Genomic DNA, 22,880 nt, shown 5'->3' with positions numbered 1-22,880 from the left:
ATATAAAAGACACTTAATAGCTTGGAAAATGTGTTTTCCCAGCAGTATCCCTTGTGAATCTTTAGTCATGCTTGTTTTTCATCTCATTTCACTGAGGCATTTTTAACACCATGCAATAAATCATCTGCATTAACACTCCAGATTTATGACCAATATTGTCATTACTTCAACCTCTGGAAAACATGTGCAAAACAGAGTAAAGAAGCTTTATTTTTAGTGAATTTAAAAGCATTTTTCCGTGTCATTGTTTGTCCTTACAGGTGTGTCGGAGGCTGTGTGTGCTGCGGACAGAGAGCTGTGTTGCAGGCCGGAGGGGTTGTCTGTTATCTTTGGTTATCTAGCTGTATGAGTGATGCACATTTTTCATAAAGCTAGATAACCGAAAGTAACAAGAATCCCATTACACGCCTGCACGGAGGCAGAAGACTAAATAAAAAAAAAACATAAAGAGAACCAGGAAGGGGCTCGGACGATGGACGCGAAGGTATGATGCTGTGTTACATCAGATCTGATAAAAGGGAGGGGCGGGTCTATCATCATTTGCAACCCAAAAACAACTATACTTACTACAGAAAATGTTATTCATTGTAACATGTAATGCTGCAGTGATAGGGCATAGATGTGCTGTGTGTGAATAGTGCTTTGCTCAAATATCCACTCAAAATCACAACGATTGCAAACAAATCAATATATCCTAAAATGAATATGTGCACCTTCTCCCACTAAAAATATATAGCAAAAAATGACTAATAAATCTGTGATTTTTACTTCAAAATGTACTTGTATCTCCTGAAACACTAAAGTCTTCGGTGTAACTTTTATTTAACCTCAACTTCTCTCCATAAAACAACACCGTATTGAATAAATAATTTCCTTTACTGTCCAAACATCTCACTTCAGGAGGAAATACATCAAATTAACAAAGAACCATGTTAAGGAAATTAGTAACTGTGATTTAAACCCTCTTCTGAGTCTCTGCAGTGAGTGATGCTGGAGGGACGAAGGTCTTTGCTGTTAGACTGTAGGCTGTCTGTCAGTTAGGGGCCAACACCAAGCATTGCTGAAGGAGGCCAAATTAGATAAGCAACAGTGTGATAGACAAATATTATTTCTACCACCTTCTTGTCCTACCGATCTATCAGTAGAGAGGTCAATTGTGTAATTGCTTTCTATAACTAAAGTACTTTACACAAGGAAAGCTCTATTCTTGATGCACTGTGGCCCAGAGATGTATGGCCTTTACCTAGCTGTATGTTTTTTCTTGTAGATTAGAGGCCTTTCTAATCACACATCAAATCAAATTCTATTTTGGTTTACGGTTTTGTTTTTGAAAAATGTCTAATCAATGCAAGTACAAATTAGTAAAGAGTAAAGCGATTAGCTTTAAGGAGCTACAGCCGATTTAAGAAGAAGCTGAACTATTGAGTTTAAAGTTGTAAAGTGCTTGGATAAAATGTTGAGATAAATGTAAAAAGAATTATATCCTATAGGCCTTTCCTTTTCTTCAGCCTTTCTCTCTCCATTTCTCACACACACACACACACACACACACACACACACACACACACACACACACACACACAGAATCTCTTTGTCTAATTGCACTTCATTTGCGTACGAATTTGGCCGCAATCGGATTCTAATTACACTGTAGCCTTCATTTTGCCTTTTTAATTGAAGCCAGATAATTGGCTACATTTTGGTCTTAGCTCAGTTTTCTTGCTTGAATCTTTTTTTTTTTTTAAGGGGAATCTGTTTGTTGTTGTAGTCGTTAGATGAGGCGTTAACTACACATGGTGGAGACACAAACACACAGCCATCCCCTCCTAGTTTGAGGGATTGCTTGATTCACAAAGGGATGATTATGTGCATGCAACTCTCCTGCGGTTTTAGTGAGCATGTCCTACAGAGGCAGTGGTGTTGAGAGAGGTGAAACAAAGACAGGAGCACCTCGAGAGGCAATTAGCGGCACTTTGCCATCATTTGGAGCATCTCCTCTCCAGTTGATGCTCTTCTGCAGTTAATTTTCTGCCTTTCTTCCTAAAAGAACATAACGGGCTTTGTCTCAAACAAGTCAACAGTGTGTCATCGGTGGGCACAACGAGGCAGTGAGGAAAGATGGTGTGTGTGTCAACCCATCTCGAGTGACTGTCAGAATAAATACTATCTAAAGTAAAAAACTGTAAAACGCTCAAGCTCCATCAACATTCAATTGCCTTTACTAAAATCACAAATGTATTCATCTTTAAAAGACCAACACATCAGTAAAGATAAGACCGTAAGACATTTACATATACTGAATCAATATTAAAACTTATAAATTATGCTTCCCATTCATTCATCCCTAATGCCTGCAGTTTAATTTGTTATATGCAAGATTAATTAAGCTTTCAAACCCTATTTCATTGTTGGCAGGAAAAATAGGTTGAAAGCTATTTTTCTTCATTGACAATTAGCCACATGCACTTTTTGACACTGTACTTTCCCAACATGCCTCTCCTTTCTTTTGCTTTCGCCCCTCATTCATTTAATTTTATTCTTTTCGTTTTTTTCCCAGCTTGGATTCTCAGATGGTTGGTTCTGATTTGTATGCATTTGCATAATGAATGTCATTTGCATGCTCAGGGGCAGACCATACCATGAGAACGGCTGTGTTGGTTGTTTGTGTGTGTGTGTGTGTGTGTGTGTGTGTGTGTGTGTGTGTGTGTGTGTGTGTGTGTGTGTGTGTGTGTGTGTGTGTGTGAGTGTCATGCATGGGCACATGTGTGCGGCGTATATTAAGCACATGTAAATTACACGTTTTTACACAAACAGACCATCACAGGGTTTTGTTTGTTTCGCGCCCACACTGTACACACTTTGTTCTTCCTCTCTGACATGTGTGTGTGTGTGTGTGTGTGTGTGTGTGTGTGTGTGTGTGTGTGTGTGTGTGTGTGTGTGTCTTGGAGTGTCCATGTGTGGGAGAATTCCTCTATGTGTGGTGCATGTAGGGCACCAATCTGACAAACATGCCTCTTTCTGTCTCTCCGCCTCTCTCCATTCTGTCTTGGTAACCGTTCAGCAACATACTGAGAAGAATGAAAATACAAGAGTCACTCCTCAATCCCATAATCCTCCTCTTCTCCGACCCCTCCCTTGCCAGTTTGTCCTCCTCTCCCACACGGCAAGTCACAGTCCTGCCACCATCTTAGGTGTTAAGACTGGCACAAAATGGCAGCTGTAGCTGGGGGAACGTGGATAGCGTACACTGCACCTTCCCCCACTCCATGTTGGCCCCGATCCTTTCCGCGCCATTGGTTGCCTCAAGACAGTGTTAATTACTGCCAGTGTGTTAATTGTAGAGATCGCCCCAAGAGACGTGCAAAAAGGGATGAGATAGGAGGAAACCGTGGAGCCGGTGGCTTTTGAGTGTCGGCAAGCTGGCATTTTCGAGGGCAGCTGCGATTCGTGCGTCGCTTTCTCGGTGCCCGTCGTCACGCTGCAGACGTTGACGATCGACCATTTTGTGGATTTCCAAGACGCTCGAAAAAGTCTTCTGAGTGTTCGGCATCTGGGACTTTAATCAGATTGTTCTTTTGATTACAAAGAGTTAGAATTTTGCTCGACTAGCATTTTTTCTTTGTGTGCGGAGCATTCAAACGATATTTACGCTGCAGGCGAGTGCACACAGCTTTGTTTGATGAAGTGGGAGAAAAAAAAACTCCTACATCCCTGACATTCTCAAGGAGCTGTAATTAGCAACATGGTGGTCTTCACAAATCTCTGGTTTTTATCACACTTACTGTAGTTTTCTCAGATGTGCAATACACTCTCTATTGGCTTGTATAAGAATATTTCTTGCCACGCGTGATCAGCAACCGTCACTCATTTCTGGACTGGAGGAACGTCCTAACTCTAAGATTATGTTGGACACAACATTGACATAATCTAAAAAACATCAAGTTTGTTGCTGTTGAGTGAAAACCTTTAGTCTCCAACATACAGACACATTTTCTGGCCCTTTTTATGCTCTATGATAAAGCACTTTTGATGTTGAAGCCAGTTGGTTGTGAAAATTGTTTTACAAGTCTAAACTTTTAGAGTAGCATAGGATCCTTTATCATATAGGAAAACAATTAAATCTCTCTTGTAAAGGGTTAGAATTTATTTTTTCTCACTGGCAACTTAGTTAACCTTTTAAATAGGGTAGTACGATAGCCTCCTTCAATGTGGTTTTTCGACCTGCAACTCTCACCCCGACAGCCATGAACGAGGGTCCGACGATGAGTTGAGGGAGTTAGTTAGTGAATGACTGAGGAAGACTGGAGGGAGGGGCGGGGGGGCAGACAGACAAGGAGAGGGAGGCTGCGACAGTGAGATCTCAATAGTGAGAGGCCTTCTTTGTGCTCCTGTGTGAGGTTTATCTTGGAGGGGTGCAGGGGGCACTAAGAAAGGAGGGGAAGAGGAGAGGGTGGGGATCCTATCCTGGCCCCTCAGACAAGCGGCACATTGTCCTCCCCAATGTGTGGCGGCACTTGTGGCGTAACGCCATTATTTAGGCCAGTGGAGGGGACGGGGGTCTGGAGACCAGCTTAACCAAAACGCCAATTAGAGCCGGATCGTCCTGATTAATGGACGAGGGAGATTGGTAAACAATGCCGGCCATTGTTAACATTACCCCCCCACTCCTCACACACACATACAATCCCCTACCCCTCCGGTTTCTTTCACACAGCAGACCATACTGCCTCTGACACACACAGGCACACACAGGCACACACACACACCCACGCAAACACACGCACAAAACGTGTCCGTCATGCCAGTCCTGCTATTAGCATGCTGCTCTTGCATTTGTTGCAGCCTCAATGTTAAGTTTGGCTTGATCTTAATTCATAATTTTTTTAGATTAAAGTCGATCTTTTTAGATTAAAACTAAGTTTGTGACAAAAAGTTTAACATTTCGTCAAACTAAAATGTATGAAAGAAAGAAGAATTACAGTTTACATTTTCAGAAGACATGTCCTAATGTATTTAACATGCACATAAAATTAAGCACTGCGTTTAAGTTGTACATGGAGCGATGAAACTGAGGCGTCTTTCATCAAAAGCAGCGCTGGGCTCATATGTTAATCACACACCATGCGATGCTCGGCTCTGCATTTCAATACGTCCTACTTTATTGTTTTTTTTAAGCATATGCGCTGAATAATTAGCCACCACATAGTCCAATCAGGGGCATGCCAATGTGGGGTTGCTATGGCGACCCCATCAGTTCTTACCAACCTCCACCCCCCAACTCCCTTTGCCCTCCACCCTTATGTCCCCCTCCTACTCCCCCGGCTGCCTGGCTGCAAACAGGACGGGGCAAAATAAAGCGTGGGAAAAAACACTTTGGTGGATCAGACAATGAAAGTGGGGGTGAGGAGAAGGGGGGAGAGAAGAGGGAGAAAGAGAAGGGAGGAGAGGAGAAGGAGAGGAGAGGAGGAAGGAGAAGAGGAGATTAGAGGAGAGGAGGTGGCATGTTGGTGATTGGAAGAGCAGCTTGTGTCTAGACTGGCAAATACAGACATGGTGGTTCTGGAGTTTAGTGTTTTGGGGTTTGGGGAGGGACATATTTGATCTGGTCTGGGATGGTTGTGTGTGTTTGTTCCCTCTGTTATTAGTGTGCCATCTATGGGCAGTGAAAGGGAGCTTACAGTAAAGGCCACTCGGAAGGCGATATACAGTAGCAGCGAGCTTTTAAATAAATTATGCAGGGATTAGCTCCGACAAATATTTGTGCCATTGCACAAAACCCTGATGCAATCCTCCAGGGTAGGCTGGCAATATGACCAAGTATTTTATGAATAGATAGCATGTTTTATTATTATTCGAAAAACTATGGTTTAATTTAAATAACCACATTATGCCTATTAATAAAAGAGGAAAATACTTATTCAGTTAAGAAGTTGAAAATTGAGAGATGCAGTGAGATCCCGGTCCTAAACTGTATGTATTTGTGCATTCTGGGGTATGGGAGAAGGTTGGAGGAGATGATGATGGGAGTGTTGCCACCAGCTATACAGTGGTGGTGGAGAGTACAATGTAAAAAACGAAACCTTTTCCCAAATATTTCACACAAGATTTACTGAGATATGAGTTGTGCTTGTTTTTATCTACTTGGACAGTAACATTTCTACACATTATTTAATTGAATATCAATAAGATTCCATTGGAAGACATACATGATCATATTCAATTATAGACCCACCTTACTAGTTGGAGTCTAACGTTTTAAGAGCTCGAAAGCATAAACAAAAAAAGGTGGACATTTTTTTTTCTGTTCTCTACAAAAGCCGACGGTTTCTAAGCGCGTGTCATGGAGGACACGCGTGTCAGATCATTAATTGCATTTGTCGATGCTGTACTTTTTATACTTATTTACCAAGATTGGGAGCTATCTCTTTTATAATGGTCTCTGCTGCTATTCTGTGCAATACATGCACTTTCTTTTTAGATTTGTAGGGATTCGAGCAACCTATTAGAATCAAATACAGCACAAAATGGCCAACCATACTCTCTGTTGCTCCAAATATTGCAGTAAAAGTGTAGAAGATTGAAGATGAATGTTTCTGTTATTTATCCATCCCCTTATTTAATGATTGTTTTTAAACGTAAATTCTGTCTCCTTAAGGTTTCTCATCAGTCTGGATTTGGGAATCATCGAATCCTTGCCTCTCCGCTCCTTTGGACTGTGACTTTGAGTCCAGCGATGTTCACTTCACACAGGAATACGTCATGAACAGCTAATATAATGGAGGACACAGACTGATTCTATGAAAGCAGGAGCGGTCTCTAACACAGCTCTTAAACTGGTAATGGATACAAAAGGGACTTCAACAGCACAACATCTTAATCTGACTGGTGAAAGAAGATTGATACGAGTGGACTAACTGACCTTCGGCTATTATGACGGTGAAACTGAGAGTAAAGGACGGCAAAGTGATCTCTGTGTGTGTGTGCACAATGTTTTTGTGGACTGCTCTGCACAGCTGTTCAGGAAACATCTGCACTAGATTTTCATTATGGTCAGGGCTTAGATCACACACACACACACACACACACACACACACAAATTCAGCCATTCGAGGTTTAAACTAAACAAATATTTTAATATTTTAAAAATATCTGCAGTGGTATTTTGAATGTTCTGTATTAATCCTGAGTATTATTAGTATTCAATAGCATTTATTATTATTCTCCTTTAAATTAGCATTTTATCTTAGGTTTAATATAGATTTTTCTTTTCTTTTGAACTGTCTTTGTTTATACTTATTATAGCTAGCACTTAGTAGTGTTTTTGTCTCATGTAAAATGTTGGTTGTTTGCAATCAAATTGTTGACAATCTGTGACTGGATCACCTGCAACATTTGAAATAATCTTTTTGATGAAGGGTTGTCAAAAATGTTTTATGGTCAAGATCCATCCACGAAGAATTGTATCTCAATCATTTAGATAGTTTTGACCTTTTAATTCATTATCTCATAACTATAGATTTTGTCATGTACATCTCTATATCCCTAACATGCTACCTATTTTGGCGGTTAAATCGACTTTGGCCAAAGCCATCTGTCAAATACATCACATTTCATTTGATCTTTTTCATTTTGTGTACAATATCTTCAATACATTGTGATTTTATTTTTAGTGTATCCATTTAATCTTAGTATTACTGCAGAAAGTATTTAATGCAATCAAACTTGTTTTTTGATGTCTATGCAAAACAAATGAGGGTTTTTTGTTAAGTTTGCACTATTTGTATGAATGATTGCACATACATTTTATTGTTGAGTTTGCACATCAGCAGCTAAATGTATGGGTTAGGTTTGTGTGGGAGAGTTGTGGTATTTTACCAATATGCACTATACGAGCGCAGTTGCAATGTGTGTACTACGATGTTATTGAAGCGTGTATGCCGTAGGTTCATTATAAACAGTGTTTAATGAGATGATTTAATCAGCTGTTAATTGCACAGTCAGCCTCTAGAAACTGAAATCTGGATTTATTCCACATTTCATTTGTCAAATCAGCTCCTTTGACAATGTGATATGAATAATTCAATGCATAGGAATTTGTGTTGATCTGATGTGGAACATGAATATGTGCAATAGATTTGATGCAGTTTGAATACTAGTCAGTGGGAGTAATTGATTATATTACAATGCACTATGAACTGCTGTTTTAGGAGTCTTATAAGCAAGATTTGCACTTGAGCTGCTGTTAATGTGCTCAATGTTTTAACTATGCAATTGTTTCTACGGTAGTTAATTGAAATCAATAAAAGTATTAATGTTTACATGAAACAGTTTGTCTAAGTGTTCAATCAATCAATCAATGTTTATTTATATAGCCCAATATCACAAATGTTACATTTGTCTCAGTCGACTTCACAGTTTGTACAGAATATCAGTATGACAATACGACACCCTCTGTCCTTAGACCCTCACATCGTACAAGGAAAAACTTCTGGAGAAAACCCACAGTTTTAAAGGGGAAAATGGGAGAAACCTCAGGGAGAGCAACAGAGGAGGGATCCCTCTCCCAGGACGGACAGACGTGCAATAGATGCCGTGTGTAAATCGAAAAGATAATACATTTACAACATAGGTAGACCACATTTTTGGAAATGCATGTGTCTATAATAAGAAGATGAATCCACGAGGATGCAATCTTGTGGGAGCCATCAGGTAAGTAGTATGATGAGACTCAGGCAGGACCGCAGAGACAGGTTCAGCCACGACTCGAAGTCCAGGACTCAGATCCAGTGCTCAGGATAGAGGATCCAGGACACACGACCACAGCAACAGGATTAGCCTCGACTCAGGATCCCGGCGTATATATGGACACAAAAAATTGATTTGGGGGAAGCTGGGTTTATCGGAACATGAGAGTACACAGGTACAAACAGCCAGAAAGACGGAGTAAGGTGCCCCCCCAACAGTCCAAGCCTATAGCAGCTAAACTAACGTGTCTACATACATGCACTCCCTGAGGATAGGTTGAGGGAAAAGGGTAGCAAGTAAGAAGTAGGAAACAGAGGTGGAGAGGCACACACAGGGAGAGAGGTCCCCACTGGAACCTGAATTGGTTAGAGCAGTGGTTCTCAACCTTTTTACACCAAGTACCACCTGAGAAAATAGTTGGCTCTCCAAGTACCACCATATGACCAATGTTAAAATACAGTCCATGCAGGACTCGGAGGCAAATGTATATATTTTTCTCTCTCTCTCTCTCTCTCTCNTACAAAATAATGTGGTTAGATTTTTAATCCAAGTCTTTTTTTGTTGTGGTCTCATTCAGGAAAGTCGAACCAATACGAATGGGAATTTAGAGAGGGAGTAACTCTTTTGGTGGAACCCATATTGATCATGGCCGCTGGGTGTGGGGGAGGAGAGGGGGTACTATACAGTATGTTTTAAAGACGGTTGTGTTGTATCTGGTTATTTTAAAGACTCAATAGGGTTGTTTGCGTTGATGTGTAAAATATCCAAATCAATTTTGTATGTTAACTAACTCCTTGTAAAAGTGTTGAAGTTTGCAGCGTAAGCAAGCCATCAGTGTATCATCACGAACGACATACTATACAGCGTGACAAACCTCCCTCTCTGGTTTACAACCCAGCCTACCTTTCTGCGCGACAAGTGCTGATCTAAGTTGATCTTCAGTTGAATCCTGCTCACATGACCATCCCTCAGAGAGCCAGACGGAGCTCGTCTCCCCTGTAACGCCCCCCTTCCGAACAGGTCTGGATGCTAACCCCCAACACAACTAAGAATTGGTTTTCTTTTGAATGGCCTATGCAGATTTGCTTTTTTTCTCTTGTCCAAGATACTTTTAGACACACTTTGAGTATGCAAAACCTTAAACGTAAAGAGAGTGAAGTACATTGTCGATTAGATATTTTTCTTAAGACTGTTTACTCTAAAGGTAAGTTGTGATTTTAACCTTTTTTAGCTGAACACTCTGCAGATTTGTGGTGGTAATTCTGCTCACAAAGGAACTGGTAAATACACTTTTTAGTATGAAAACCTTAGAACATTTTTGGAAAATTGTGAAATGTGTGACTTGGTGCTGAACTTTTCTTTAAAGGCGACTTTTGATTTTAACGCTGGGATTTCAGTGTAACAATCCAGTTTTTTGCATCAATGCTTTTTTTCTTTTCTGCGTGTGTACTAAGATACCTTTAGACTCACTTTGAGGTATGCAACACTTAACAACTGATAGAATGATGAAGAGTACTTTGTAAGGGAATTCACGTTTTCTTTAAGGGGACCTAGGCAGATTTTGGCTTTTTTCTCCCAGTTGCCACACATAAGTTAAAATATGTTTAAGATACACTTTTGAGGTATGGCAGAAATCCTTAATACATGAAAATGACCTTCATATCAATAGTACGAGGATCACATTACCTATGTCTTAAGACTGTATCTCTAGAGATGCTTTTTGATTTGTCAACACTCACTCAATCACTAGTTTAGAGAACACATCATATTGTTCGCAGCCTAATCAGCATATGTGCCATTGGTCACATTTGTACTTCAAATAAAGTTTCACAGGCAATATTCAGCTCTTTTACACATACGTCACTTATGTCCTACAAAAAGTAATGAACCACTCACATCGTATTTAAAACTCAAGAAGATTTCCCATGACAGTTGAAATGCTGAAAATCTTAAGAAGAATCGTCTCCTGACAGTCAACAAGAGGAGCACCCTTCTCCTACCAGACGTATAAGACATGCTAAGCTAATTTCTGCACAATGTTTCTAGCCATTCAGTACCCACACATGAAAGATAATACAAGAAATCTGATAAAACATCAACACCAGATATGGTTTCAGCAATAATGGCATGTGGTGCATATAGACACCCTTCTTCATGCTCAGAAGATGAACTCTCACGAGGATGTCAGTACAATCTGAAATGTGGGAGCCATCAGGCGGATAGATAAGTATCGTGGAGTCTGGGCTCTTCAGGACCGCAGGGAGACGCAGGTTCAGCGCAGAACGACCAAGTCCAAGGACATCAGATCCAGAGCTCAGGATTAAGAGGTACCAGGACTCACGCCACAGCAAAGGGATTAGCCTCGACTCAGGATCCCGGCGTATATATGGACACAAAAAAGAGATTTGGGGGAAGCTGGGTTAATCGGAACATGAGAGTACACAGGTACAAAGAGCCAGAAAGACGGAGTAAGGTGCCCCCCCCAACAGTCCAAGCCTATAGCAGCTAAACTAACGTGTCTACATACATGCACTCCCTTAGGATAGGTTGAGGGAAAAGGGTAGCAAGTAAGAAGTAGGAAACAGAGGTGGAGAGGCACACGCAGGGAGAAAGGTCCCCACTGGAACCTGAATTGGTTAGAGGTATAGGAGTAGGTCACTGGCTACGTTCCACACTCCAGGTGCCGGGCTAGGCGTTCTCTGCAACCTGTTACCCTCTAATAGAACCTCGAGAGGTCAGAGAGGGGAAAGGTTTTTGGATAAAGTTTTAAATAATAAATGATCTAAGTTTTTAGGATTTAAGTGAAAGAGTAAGAACTAAAATGTATAGGTGAAGAGGCACAGCGTATCTACGTCAATGCACTCTTATTAGATTATTTTATCACTATAAGCTTTATCAAAAAGGAAGGTCTTAAACGTACTCTTAAAAACGGATAGGCTGTCTGCCGCCCGAACACAAACTGGAAGCTGATTCCACAAATGTGGAGCTTGATAAGAAAAGGCTCTGGCTCCCATTGTACTTTTAGAGACTCTAGGAACAACCAACAACCCTGTATTCTTGGAACGCAATGCCCTAGTAGGACAGTAGGGTATAATGAGTTCTTTAAGGTAAGATGGCGCCTGCCTATTAAGGGCTTTGTAGGCGAGAAGAAGAATTTTAAATTCTATCCTGTGTTCTATAGGGAGCCAGTGTAAGGCAGCCAGAACAGGAGTAATGTGGTCCCTTTTCCTAACTCTGGTTAGTACACGAGCTGCAGCATTTTGAATCAACTGAAGCGACTTGACTGACTTCTTGGTACACCCTGATAATAAGGAGTTACAATAATCCAGCCTAGAAGTAACAAATGCATGGACTAGTTTCTCTGCATCTTTTTTATGGCAAGATATGCCTAATTTTGACAATGTTGCGTAGGTGGAAGTAGGCGGTCCTTGAGATTGATTTTATGTGGGCGTTAAAGGATAAATCCTGATCAAATATAACACCAAGATTCCTTACAGTCTCACTGGAGGCCAAATTAATGCCATCCATAACTAGTATATCTTTAGATAGTATGTTTCGTAGATTATTTGGGCCGAGTACAATAACTTCAGTTTTGCCGTGCTTAACATCAAAAAGTTTAAGGTCATCCACGTTTTTAAGTCCTTGAGGCAGTCTTGAATTTTATGTAGGTGATTGGTTTCATCAGGCTTGATGGATAAATATAGTTGAGTATCATCCGCATAGCAGTGGAAATTTACAGAATAATTCCTTACAATATTGCCTAGCGGAAGCATAATATAGTGTGAACAAAATAGGTCCAAGCACTGAGCCCTGTGGCACTCCATGGCTAACTTTGGTTTGCATGGAAGATTCATCGTTGACACACCAACTGAGAGCGTTCAGACAAATAGGACCTAAACCAGCCTAAAGTGTTGATTTCTGATGTCTATGTGTTATCTGTCAGAACGCAAATTTTGTTTCTCCTACACTACATCATCCAAATACTGGTGTTACAAAAAACAACAAAACTAAGTGTTGCACATTTTGCCTGCTAAAACATGTAAATCCATTTGAAGTAATTTGACATTGCTAACGAATCAGCTACTATGGTGTCTGAGCCTTTCTGTTCCCGTTTAGTCCTTAAATCATGTAAAGACCCTCATTGAGTTCAACAATTTAGAAACTTCAGTCCCAATCAATCACACATTTGAATAACTCTTAACCGACCTGTAAGTGGAGATATGTGTGGGAAGGATGTAGGTTGAATTCCAACCATTGTAAAATTGATCATTTGGACTAATGATGCCAGTATGCACAACAAACAAAGATTGAGCTAAAGATCAGAGGACCTTAATGAATAAAGAAAGTTGTCTGTAAATCTAAAATAAAGATACATAAATTACCTTCTAGCTTAATTTTAATGAAAGCACTTGGCTTCTGAAGGCAGTCTGAAAAGTATTCAAGCTCTCCAACTGTAGGTTAAAAAAACAGTTATTAATACATAAATGGCCAACGCGGTTTCAACTCAACAAGACTTACTCGAGGTAGTAAGTCTTAGATAAATATACATTTGAATGTGAGCTTTATTATTATTATGTTAGTTTTCTAAAGTCATTGAGATAATCGTTTAGAGATAATCTGATATTAGGACTTGGTATATTATTTACACAATGAGAGCCAACTATGAGGATCTGCCTTCATGAACCATATGGAGTAAACAATTTCGAAACACGTTTGAATTTGAGTCGGCTGGTGTTATTTCCTCAGGATCAGGACCAGGTTGTAGCCAACTACATTTAATGTAATTTAACTGTACAGGTTAGCAAACCCACGTTAGAAACATCCAGAGGTGGAAGCTGGAAAGCAGGGAGCAGAACAACACGCTCACATGAACACTGACTCGATCACTGATCAATGTTTACATGCGCCTTTGCAGAGTGAAATCAGAGTCACATCTGGATGTTGAGTCTCGCACGGCACGGCACAGCTGCTCTTCAGGAGGCGCAGGACAGTGGATCCAGCTGCTGCCGTGCTGCATGCAGCATCTGGAAACATCTGTAGGGACGAGATCCTCGTTCAGCTCAAAAACGAACCGGGTTAAAGGGCTCGAGGAAAGCGGTTTCTGAGCTTTGGTTTTATGCATGGTAAGACGGATAATCGTTCATAGTGAGAAGTTGTAATCTAAGCGTGTAAAGCACAAGGCTCCTTCCATTCAATACAGCAAGAAAATAATGATTAAGACAGCAGTGACTGAGTATTACATTATTAAGAAAGGCTTATTATTTTGATAGTTGTTTTGTCTATCAGTGAAGAAACTCAAAAGCAAGAGAATGCCACACATTTATGATATTTTATTAACCCTTTTTTATCATTTAAAAAAAAGAGACGACAGTTTGGCTATCTGTGCCACTACTTTTCAAGTTGGAACAACAACAACAAAAATCACAGAAAACAAATGTCAGCTTTGTAGCGATTGCAGGAAATTTGACCTTAAAAAGCAACCTCAATAACTTACTGTATATGGGCAGGCGTATCAATGAGCATTTTTAGTCAACTATGATTGGTTTCTCTGAACTTTGTAACCTTTGAGTATAATTCAACAACTTTGCAGTTCTTGTTATTTTTGCATAATTTGTTCCACTAAACTGTTACCATTAAGAGCATGTACACTCAACAAACCTCCTGTGTTTTGTATGAATAAAGTCATTTGAACAAAATGACGTCAAACAGCATGTGGAAAAATCTAATAAAAAAAAGATCAAACAAACACAGTACTATCAGCTGTAGAAATGTTACAGTAACTTTCCAACAAGATAAACAACTTATCAACATTTGTTATTTGATTCCAGAGCATTTGCTATACATTTTAAATGATATTCTTTAAGATTCAAACCAAACTAAAATGAGACTGGCAGTGTATTAAATAAGTGTAAAATCCCACAGTTACTTATTTACCACTGTAGATCTTGTAAACAGGATAATGAGTATTGTTTTACGAACAACATAAATCCTGAGTGAATGTGAGAGGGGGCCACATGACAGGTAGGCCCTCTGCTGCAGAGCGGCCTCCAGACAGCAGGAAAGTTACGGGAGCTGTCTGATTATAATAGAATCAATAACAAAACAAAAGCTCCTGTCTGGGAGGGAAATCGTGGGAAGTGCCGCCGAGGGCCTGATTAGCATTCTGTGTTGCGAGTCCCGTGGACCGTCTCCTGGAGCCCCCCAACCCAGGAGGGAAGAATGGCTGCGCGAGAGGGGAGGGGAGGGCAGAGATGGAAGGGAGGTTGCAGAGGGCCAGACGGGGGATGCGGAAAGTCAAGGAAGACAGCTTCACAAAGACAAGCATGCTGCTGAGGGGGGAGAGAGAGGACGGGGGAGGAGCTGGAGGATTTGAGGCTGCCACCGTGAAATCAGCCGGTGTGAGGGAAATGGGTTCAAGTTCAACAGCAAATCCTCGTCTGCGTGATGAGGTGATGAAGACAAAATGTCTCTGGAAGAATGCCGCCTACACCTCCCCCCGCCTCTGTTTATATCTGTTACTGCTGTATAACTCACTTTATGCTCATTTGATTTTTCTCATTCTCTAAAGCGTGAAGGTCAAATAGGTCAACATTTTTATTATCAATTATTCAGATTATTTCCAGTTTAATAAGATTATTCTTTGTTGTAAAAAATGCCTGTCAGCCTAAAAATATTCAATCACATAAAAAGAAAAAGACCAACACGTACATCATTTGATATCAACTCTACTACAGTTCTCTGCTATGTATGATGATGCGATCTGTTACAATAATGTTCCCAGTGTTTGAATGAGACAACTGGGACTGCATTACCATTGGTAACCTGTAGCATCATTTATCTGTCATGTGCTGAAAGTCTGAATATCCCAAATGTCCTAAGATATGCACTTTTTTTATGAATCTTCTTAATAACATATATTTCTAGATAAAAGTGGAGACCCAAGCAAAGATCATATCAGAAACACGAAATACGTTTTATGTAGGGTTTAACAGAAGTGTCTCTACTTCACTTCTCAATAATTATACAAATGTAATTGTTCAAGTTATTTGTGGTAGAACATCATTTTATTTATCTAGGGTTATGGTAAAGATTTTTAAACAGGATTTATCATTTAACAACTTGATACATGATAATATTTCTCGAAGTAGGTTCTAAAGAATTGTGAACAACTTGTATTTTATATAAATTCTAGAATCACAACTTGTGACTTAAGCTGCACTTAAGATACACTGCATTATAAAAAGGAAGCAAACAAACAGTCCTGACAATGTGAAGAATTCATCCGGCTATAAAAAGCAACTGAATATATGGAGCTATAAACAAACAGCTTAGAAACACAGAATAGATCAGGGTCCTTTGCCTGTCATAGGTCAGAAATGAAGTGTGAAATGAAGATATCTGACCTCGGGGCAGACGGACAAAGGTCACTTCCTCCCTAATTCAACACCTCACTACACACAATTGACTGTTCGAATGTGTGTGTGTATGTGTTGCTCTTTGTGACCCTGTTCGATGGCCTTTTAAATCCACAAGTTGCTTGACCTTTGATCCCTTTGATTGTGTCACTGAGGCTCGCAGGCTGCTGTGATTTTCTCATAAAGACACCTGCAACATCCTGCTGTGAGTTTTTATTGAGTCACTCCCTCCTGATCTAATACCATTAACTATTCCTAAAAATGGGAAGTAAGGGGTGGAGGAAGTACTTATATCCTTTAGTACCAAAGCAATGTGGGAAAATCTGCATTTTCTTGAATTTCCTCCCGAGGGGTCGTGAAACAAGTAATTGGAAAGAAAATAATATAGATTTTATTTATGTTCAGGAGCTTTGCCATTTTATTAAATATGAGGTACTTTTTTCCTGTTGTCCTAATTAGCTACTTACAGTAAATGATGCCATATGAGAAGATTGGTGGAACAATCTGTCCTTGGCGAAGCTGCCATTAACATCTGGCGTGTGATACTAAGATAAAGAATAATCACTGCTTTTTGAGAGAAACACAAAACAGTGTAAATGACCAGTTGGATAGAAATCATGATGTTTGTCTAATCAGTCAAATGTAAGCTTCTTTCAGGTTTCAAAAGCATCTAGGTTCATTGAGCCTGCATGATACACTAGTGGTTTGAAAAAACATTAAAAACAAATGTGGGTTTTTGGAAATGTTAAATCTGAGAACAGGCCCCTTGGGTTATTCCCTAAGTGCAGATCTGCAGCGGGTCAAAGCTGGATAAAGAGGTTGTTGACCTGCGGGTTCGCAGAGCTTAACCTCTTGCCTCCTTTTTGATGAGAGCTCAGAGGTCGTGACTCTGTCAGAGGGGTCGAGGGGACAGGCGGGAGGACGAAGTGTGTCATCCAACCCCAGCAAGCCGTGGAAAAAAATTTATAGACATGTGCACGGACGGACACACATCCCATCTCAACAGCTACATTTAAATATGCATCGCTTTTGCCAAAGCAGCAGACTGACCATGCAGTTTCACAAAGAATCTCTTGTCTTTTCCTTTGTGGTCGTATTAACACATATTGTTCAGCTCATAATGTGAGACAAAGATCATGCATGGGAATGCTCAGTTGAACCTCTTTCTTACATTTCTCCCTGTGTCTAAAAGTCATCCTCTCGCTGCTTTCCCACAATAACAGTCTAGTGTGGGCTTTTGAACATTTTGTGAATTGTCCCTCAACTCCGCTGGCCCATTGTCGGTGGGGGCGTGGAGCTCGACGGAAAACAATATCTTATTGATTGCGATATAAAACCGATCCGTCCAGACGAAGACGCAGGCACAAAACATGGCTAGAAATCAGCCATGAGTATGTCATGGCACGCTGAGGGTCTGACTACTTAATTAGACATATAAAAGGGGCTGGGTCAGGCGGATCAGACAGGCAAAGAAAGGCAGGCGAGATGAGGCCCTTCAAACTGTCTGCGTACCACTGTGGGTGCGTGTGTGTCTGGACGGTGCGGTGAGAGAGGGTGTACCCGTGTCCTTTGCATGTCTGAGTCCTGGCCTGCAGGAATGTGTCTGTCTGACACATGTGTTTGTCTGTGTGAACATGTGAACATGTTTGACGTATACAAATCATAAGAAATAAGAAAAAACGATAAACACGATCGACTGAATCTGCAAAGCGATGAAGGCTTTATGCTGTGGAGGAACATTTCTGCAAGTGTAAGGTGTTCCTTGATCAATTGTTTTTATTTGATTTGATTAATTTGGAACAAAAAAGCTGTGTGTACTTTTTACCAGAATCTTGCATGGCATTCATACGCAGAATAAAAGCCTGAATCGTGCAATGAACAATTGTATTTAAGGGTCAAATGCACAAACAATTAAAAAATGTGCCAAACTCTGTACAAAACCACAATTGAAGGTCAGGACTCCCACATTATGATCAACAAACTACAAAAACATACAATACATCTGTATGCTACATTTAAAAATGTATATATTGACAACATTTCTTTGAATATTTGCGTATATTCTTTCAAATGACTGGATGTTTTTACGTGTCAAAATAAGTGATTCATATAAAATAAGGTCAAAAATCCCTTTTGAATACACATCGCTTCATCTCGAGGGAGGGACACCAAAAAACGATTGGAACAATGAGTACTTCAGGTCATTTGAACGTTTCCAGTAAATTCCTCCACTGTTTTCATAAGATAGCTTATGTTGTGTTATGTTATGTTGCATGTGAATGTCATTCTACACGGTGGATGTCCTGTTACAGGGAACACGGGATATTAAACTTCAATAAACTTAGAGGTTATTGTGCTAGATTAGTTAAATATTGACAGTAATGACAAACCATAAGGATATTTTTGAACATATTACATTAAGATAAGGAATCATTCAATTGCTGACAAACCTCTATACATCCATCGAGATTGGAGACATTTAAGATGAAATAATGAAATGTCTAATTGTTTTAGCAGTCGCAGCAGGCTAGCACAACATGCCTGGTTCAAAAGGCTTCCTCACATTCTCCCGTTTATAATTTTTTGTCATATTTATCCTCTCATTTCAACACAGCACCCTCTGCAGGTTATCAAATATCATATGACTGCTTTCCAGAAATATCTGCAGTCTAACAAAGGTTATTTTATGATCTGCTGTTAATCTGCACTGTGTATGCATGCATGTGTCTGCTCACACTTGTCTCGCCTCCAATATGTTCTAACCATGCTAAGAGTATAAGAGCATGAAGAATGCGGCTCAATGAGTCATTAATGGTGAAAACAAGTCAAGGCACTTATAATAATCACTTCTTCTTACTCACTCATTGTCGCCTGTGGCAGACATGGCCCAGCCGATGTGAGCTGCAGTCTGAGGGTGAGGAGCTGGGAACCTCCATCGCAGCTGCAGCTATGTGTTGTCTGTGAGGCATAGAGGAGAGGTCAGAGGTCAAATAAATTCACAGGAACTGTGGGCTTTCACATGGTAATGCTTCAGAGCAACACAGAGGAGGTGATTATAACGGTGTTTGAAAATGTGTCACAATCGCACATTGATGGACACTTATACCAAACCGGTGGATAGGAAGAACTTTGGTTTGGCTAATGTTAGAAATTGGGGATGTTCTTCAAAATGTCATGAGCAAACAAGAAGGAGACGGAGGAGAAAATTATGAAGAACCAACTGCTTCCAAAATGTGACAAGAAGCCACCGGAGCAGAGTACATTTATTAAATGTACCAACGTACTGCTCAGTGCTTAAGAACTATTTAAATCTACGTGTAGTTGATCCTTTCCAGTTCTTTATTCATCTGCCATCAATAATGAAGGTTTTTCATCTAATCTCATCTGGTAAAAGCTTATAAAATATTATTCAACTATAGCCAACAATAAGTGAAAGAGTTAGCTCCACTTTAATAACAATAAATTGTTGCCTTAATAATAATAATAATTCACCAGCATGATGTATTATCATGTAACACTGACGGGGGCCATTTAATTTAAGCACATTTAGCAGATAACACTATTTATTATCATTCAAGTAAAAAAGGATTTTCTTTTTACATCATGGATCTAAATGTTATCTCCACTACCGCTGGGTGCATACAACATCATTCTCTTTATATGGACACCTCATTTAACAAATGTATTTTAGTGTAAGTAAGTCCCAGGTCTTTGCACTCAAGTCACATGTCAAGACCGGCGAGTCCCAAGTCCCAACCTTTGAGTCATAATTCAACACTTTTGACCTGCACTTTTTGCTTACTGACATTCATTTTTTGTCTCCCACCTATTTTTGTAGAAGATTCTGATATCTCTTTATTTTTAACTGGTGCTCATTACCTTCATTTTAGTTCGCATTTATTCTCCACTCAGATCTGATTGGATGATGACGGATTGGTTCAGACAAAGTGAATCTTGGGAATTGGATGGCAACGTACTTGGAATTAATAGTGTAACGTTGGCCGAGTTAGGAGCATTTTGTGGCACACTTTTTAAATATTTTCTAAATATCTGGGCTTGGTTCAAGTAGAGATGCAGGTGTTTTTCCATTTGGCTGAGTCTAAAGTCATCAAATGTGTTACTCGGCGCTGAAACATGTGACTTTAACCCACATCTGATAAAAAAAAGAAAGAAATGCAGCAAGATATTCCTAGCGACATATAACAGTGTGCCCTGTTGAAAATACACTTCAACACACAATGAGACTGAACTATCTTAGGGATAATGTATGACCGTCTTAAGTCTTAACTCAGATGCGCGTCAGAAACACACAGCCTCGGAGAAACATGAATACACAACAATAATCCTTGGGATTTTTTGCCAACATGCTCCCATCAATGAAACTAGAGGCAGTTTATTGGAAAGGAAGCAGTTCCCATGCATTGATTCAGTGCAAGTTCAGTTCAGAGCGCCCCCAGCTGTAGCTATGCAGGACTGCAGGGACAGAAAGACTGAACTACCAATTTAAATTGGTTTATGGATTGAAAAAATGCTGTAGTTGTCAGAAATCTAAATCTTAGTAGTGAAATGTTTGTCTTTTTATTTGTGCAAAACAGCTGACTTGTCTTTTTGCTTTATCAGCAAATGAGTATTGAAGTAACACAATCTTTAATAGTATTTTTAACAGTAACAAGACATATTGCCTTGTCACCTTTTCCTATCTGTTTCTGAACTCACAGTCAAGGTACGTTATATCTGAGGGGTAATGAAATGATTTAGTGTTAAAGAGGGATGTTTCCAACATTTTTTTTTACCCAATTGTTGTGGGTTTTATCTCTTCATGCCTGTAAAATATATGTATTTAAAATCATAAATAAAGCAAAGTCAATCTTCGTCCAAAAGGTTGACGGCTAATAACTGTTGCCAAGTTGCATCTGTGAATTGTTAAGCTTTCACTGCAGAAATATTGGAAACTACAATATTTGGAAAATACACTATTTGTAATATCTTAAGTTATTTGCATATTACATATTCAAATAAACTACCAACAAACTATCAAAGCTTTTAAATACCCAAGGGGTTAATGATCTCATTTGGTTTGATCGAGGCCCCTGAATGATAAATCCTGGAGTAAGGAAACTCCCACGAATAGTTTCCCATAGGCTGCGTCCTCCATATTGCCTCTCCATGGGTTCAAATTATAACCTATTTGTCTCTCTGTTTTCACACGGCTGCCTGTCGATCAGTCCTCCCACCCCCAGCGCAAATTGGTGCAGTGTGAAAACAGCCACTCCCCGTGCCCTGTGCGTCTAATTGGCTCGGATTAAAGAAGCCATTATATCAGTGGAGCTGATCTGAAAGCTGAGCCGCTGAGCTGCAGGCCGCCCACACTTTTTATCACGCTGAGAAAGTGATACATCTGCATCCAGCGGCTGCAGCTTCCATACACTCACTTACACACGCAGCAGTGCTGAGGGCATACACAGTGTGTGTGAAACTGATACAATGAGCCGCATTTCAGAACCTAATTACAATGTACTTTGTCGCAAAAACATGAAATATTTGGTTGTTGTGGGATGGTTTTATGGCCCAATACGTGTGCAGAATGAAATGTTACATGCTCACAGTAAATTAGTCGGATTAATTAAAGCAGCTGAACGCCTCAACTGTAAATCACTGTTGCATTATAAAAAATAACTGAAAATAATATGGAAAACACCAAACATGATGTGGATACTTGCATTGCTTGTTTTACTGAAGACTTTAAATAATAATAATACATAGTATTTTTATAGCGCTTTTACAGGTGCTCAAAGACGCTTCACATACACTCAGTGTGGACAATACCCACAGGAGCAATTTGGGGTGAAGTGTCTTTCCCAAGGACACTGCGACATGCTGACTGCAGTGGGGGTCGAGGTGGGATTGAACCGGTGCTCCCCTGATCTGAAGATGAGCGCACTAACACACAGCAAAAAGCTGCTCCCCCCCCAGAACAAATAATCAACCAAAATAGTTGAAATCTCTGCATCATAATACAAAGCAATAAAGCATGATCATTCATTGAAGAACGTAGTGACGATTAAAAAAAGATCGCCTGATATATGATTACTTAATTTTTTTTAGATGTCAATATCAATCTCGTTTCAGTCAAGCGATTATTGGTTCCAACAGACTGATTCGTATGGTGGCTGAGAGGTGCCATCGGCAATTACAAAGTGTGAAACACTTTAACAAAGCTTGAGACAAATTTACATTTCATAAAACAAATTTACATTTTCTAAAACAAAATTACACACACACCGGAGTACTTTTCCCGTACTTTTCCCCTTTAGTTCCGTTAGTACCCCTTATGTTGCGTTCACACCAAAAAGAGTACCTGCCGGGAACTTTTACCCCTATTTTTAGTGCCTGCTAGAGAGATGGTACTATCCTGGGGGGAAAAAGTGCCCCAGTTCTGATTGGCTGGGCGAATTGCAAACCATGCCCCGTAAAACTCTGAAAAGTTGTGTGAAGCCGCAATTGTATTTGTGGCATTAGCATTATTAGCATTAGCATTAGCCCCGCGCACCAACGGAGAGAGAATAAGTTATGGCAACACAAAAAAAACATGGGAGCGGTGGAGTGATGAGGAAGTGTCGGCGTTCTGGCGATTTACTCGGAAGGCTTTAGTAGAAGCCAGTCAGGCATCTACTGAAGCCAGTCCCCAACTCCGGGGACTTCCGGCCGTGGACTCCGGGT

Source organism: Notothenia coriiceps, unplaced genomic scaffold (genome assembly GCF_000735185.1).
Source record: "Notothenia coriiceps isolate Sejong01 unplaced genomic scaffold, NC01 NC01_scaffold00006522, whole genome shotgun sequence".
Classification (NCBI taxonomy): domain Eukaryota; kingdom Metazoa; phylum Chordata; class Actinopteri; order Perciformes; family Nototheniidae; genus Notothenia; species Notothenia coriiceps.
Note: the sequence above shows the minus strand (reverse complement) of the source record.